We start from the raw sequence: 3,508 nt of genomic DNA on the forward strand, positions 1-3,508 counted from the left end.
GAATGAGCAGGGGAGGAGCAGAGAGAGAGGGAGACACAGAATCCAAAGCAGGCTCCAGGCTCTGAGCTGTCAGCCCAGAGCCTGACACAGGGCTTGAACCCACGACCCGTGAGATCCTGACCTGAACCGAAGTCGGATGCTTAACTGACGGAGCCACCCAGGTGCCCCTGCACATAAGTTGTTTGATGTTTGAAATTCAAATAACTTTTATTTAAATTGAAAACAATTCTTTTTTTTTTTTTTATTTTTTTTCAACGTTTTTTATTTATTTTTGGGACAGAGAGAGACAGAGCATGAACGGGGGAGGGACAGAGAGAGAGGGAGACACAGAATCGGAAACAGGCTCCAGGCTCCAAGCCATCAGCCCAGAGCCTGACGCGGGGCTCGAACTCACGGACCGCGAGATCGTGACCTGGCTGAAGTCGGACGCTTAACCGACTGCGCCACCCAGGCGCCCCGAAAACAATTCTTTTTAAAAAATATTTATTCTGAGAGGGGCCCCTGGGTGGCTCAGTTGGTTAAGCGACCAACTTCGGCTCAGGTCATGATCTCGCAGTTTGTGAGTTTGAGCCCTGCATCGGGCTCTGTGCTGACAGCTCAGAGCCTGGAACCTACTTCAGATTCTGTGTTTCCCCCTCTCTCTACCCCTCCCCTGCTCATGCTCTGTGTCTCTCTGTCTCTCAATAATAAATAAACGTTAAAAAAATGTTTTACAAATATTTATTCTGAGAGAGAGGAGAGGGAGAGCAGACACACATGTGAGTGGGGGAGAGGCAGATAGAGAGAATCCTAAGTAGGCTCTGTGCTGTCTGCATAGAGCGCCACACAGGGCTGGATCTCACGAACACTGAGATCATGACCTGAGCTGAAATCAAGAGTTGGATACTTAACCGACTGAGCCACCCAGGTGACCCTAAATTGGAAAAAAAATTCTTAAAACTGCATTTAGAGTCAAAACCCTTTTGCTATGAAAATCATGAGTATTTCTAGGTAAGACAGAAATATCTCTAGGTTAACAAGATCAGATTTGACTTTGGACTTTGGACTGTTCTTTAAACAGATTATAAGGAATGGAGGAAAAATAGGGTCTTTACAGAAAATATCTACATATGCGCTCAGCAGTACAAATTTGGTGACAGAAGAGACTTAAGTACATGTTGGCATCTAAGAAGTAATTTGCAAAGTGCTTAATTTCATTTTCTTAGATTTTAAGAATGCCTAAGATCCTTCTCCATCCTTGATCTTGGGAGCCAAATAGTACTTTAAATGTCCCATATCAGCAATTTTACATTCTACACCAAGGGATACATCTGCAGACATACTGGGTGTCACTGTAGGAGAGAGTGGAATGGCTTTGTAAAGAAGTTCAGGTACCAGTGCAAAAAGAAGTTAGCCAAACTAGCTCATTCGTCTCTATGGTAACAGCTTCCTCCTCTTTATCGACATTACTTGTGTGTGAAAACTTAGTATTTCTACCTCCTAGTACTCCATCTTTTGCACAGGAAATTACGACAGCATCTCCAATATGACTGAGATCTCCCTATATATGTGCACATTCACCAGAAGGCATATTTACTACACAGCTATACTCCTGTTCTAGAATTCCAAGTTGTTCAACACCTAAAGCCATTACCTTCATTTCAGAATCTGAAACCTTTTCTTTTCTTTTTTAATTTTTTTAATGTCTGTTTATTTTTGAGAAAGAGAGAGACAGAGTGTGAGCCAGGGAGGGGCAGAGAGAGAGGGAGACACAGAATCCGAAGCAGGCTCCAGGCTCTGAGTGTCAGCACAGAGCCTGACGCGGGGCTGGAACTCACCAACCATGAGATCACGACCTGAGCCGAAGTCAGACGCCCAACCAACTGAACCACCCAGGCACCCCTGAAACCTTTTCTTGATTTGGAGTTTCAAATGCTAGTGCCAGGTGTCCGCATGATCTTCAGCTCTTAGTGAAATGATGTCTTCGTTGCCGGCACATTTTAGTATTTTGGACATGCTGGTGAGGTTCATGTCCATGGTCAAGTTGCGGTGGCAGCGACACATGTGGAAGCCCACAGGCAGGGTGAGCTGCACCAGGGAGATGTGGGAGGAATCTGTGCTCGGCAGGTTTACGCCGCTCCTGCTTCTGTCCCAGGGGGCCTCCTTGATGAGATCCTTAAGCACCCCCAGCACCTTCTGCAGGATGGAGCCCTGAACCAGGCACTCCTGGAACATGGTGGCAGAGTCTCAAGGACACAGCTACAGGCGGAGGTAAGGGAGGAAGTCATAGCAGGCTTTGTCATCACGGGATAGGAGCGAGCTGGCAGACACAGGAACGAAAGCCTGAGACCCAGGAAGATCACTGCACATAAATTCCTATTTCTCTTTGAGTAGATACCTAAGAACAGAATTGCTGGTTCATGGGGTAGGTGTATGTTTAGTTTCATAAGCAAATATCACACTATTTTCCAAAGTGGCTGTACCATTTTACACTTCCACAAACAACGTACAGAGTGCCCATTACTACCCATTCTTGTCAACACTTAGTATTGTCAGTTTTATTCCTGTTAGGCATTGTGGTGGGTGTGTAGTGGCATGTCATTGTGGTGATCCCATTGTTTCTTACTTTTTTAGTGTTTATTTTTGAGAGAAACAGAGAGTGAGCAGGGGAGGGGCAGAGAGAGAGAGGGAGACACAGAATCCGAAGCAGGCTCCAGGCTCGGAGCTGTCAGCACAGAGACTGATGTGGGCCCGAACTCATGAGCTGTGAGATCAGGACCTGAATGGAAGCCAGAGGCTTAACCAACTGAGCCACACAGACATTCCCCTCCCCGCCTTTTTTTGGTCTCATTGTTTTTAAGTGCTGCATGGTATTTCATGGCATATGTACACCATAACTTTATTGCCCATTCCCCTAACAAAGGTCATTAAAGTTGTTTCCAGTTTTTCCTGATACAAACAATGATGATGCACCGACAGGTATCCGCTCGTATGTCCAATTTGTAATGTGTCCACTTGGCTGGGCTGAATTATACTTCCCAGAATGTGCTTTCTTCTGTTTCCCCCCCATAGGGGAGATATGGGGGGATATTTGGACGGCGGAAGGAAAGCAGCTGCCATTTTCTAGTTCATATACATAGTTGCTGATCTGCTGACTTACCTCCTTAGAGGTGAAGCAGCAGCTGGACTTGAACTTCTCAACCTTCCCCTGGGTCCTCCATCAGCTTCTGCAACCCCTGAGCCAAGCGCTTGTGTTTTGCTCTGTGACAAAAGTCCCTAGCTTCTGCAGGACACCTACATCAGCAAGACTGGAAGCAGTGAAAAGCTGGCGCGGGTTCCAGCCCATCTCCATGGGGTGCTAGCTCTTCCTTGCGGTTCAGCCTGCTTCTGATCTCCCCGTTTACATCCATCTCCCTTCCCCACGGCTTTCCCACATTCCTCTAAAAGAGATTTCCTAGAATAAGAGGTGCTAGGTCAAAGGGTATGCATATTTAAATTGCTAACATAGTGACAAATTGCCCTCCAAAAA

The 3,508-nt window shown here is 46.3% G+C and overlaps 1 pseudogene; it reads right to left on the reverse strand.

Moving 5' to 3' along the window:
- Positions 1 to 1,218: 1,218 nt before the first annotated feature.
- LOC124514437 (proliferating cell nuclear antigen-like) lies at positions 1,219 to 2,214 on the reverse strand (annotated as a pseudogene).
- Positions 2,215 to 3,508: the final 1,294 nt, after the last annotated feature.

This window comes from Lynx rufus, unplaced genomic scaffold, assembly GCF_022079265.1.
Source record: "Lynx rufus isolate CCGP_SWC_20201006 ecotype Redwood Valley unplaced genomic scaffold, mLynRuf1.p SCAF_2, whole genome shotgun sequence".
In the NCBI taxonomy this organism is placed as follows: domain Eukaryota; kingdom Metazoa; phylum Chordata; class Mammalia; order Carnivora; family Felidae; genus Lynx; species Lynx rufus.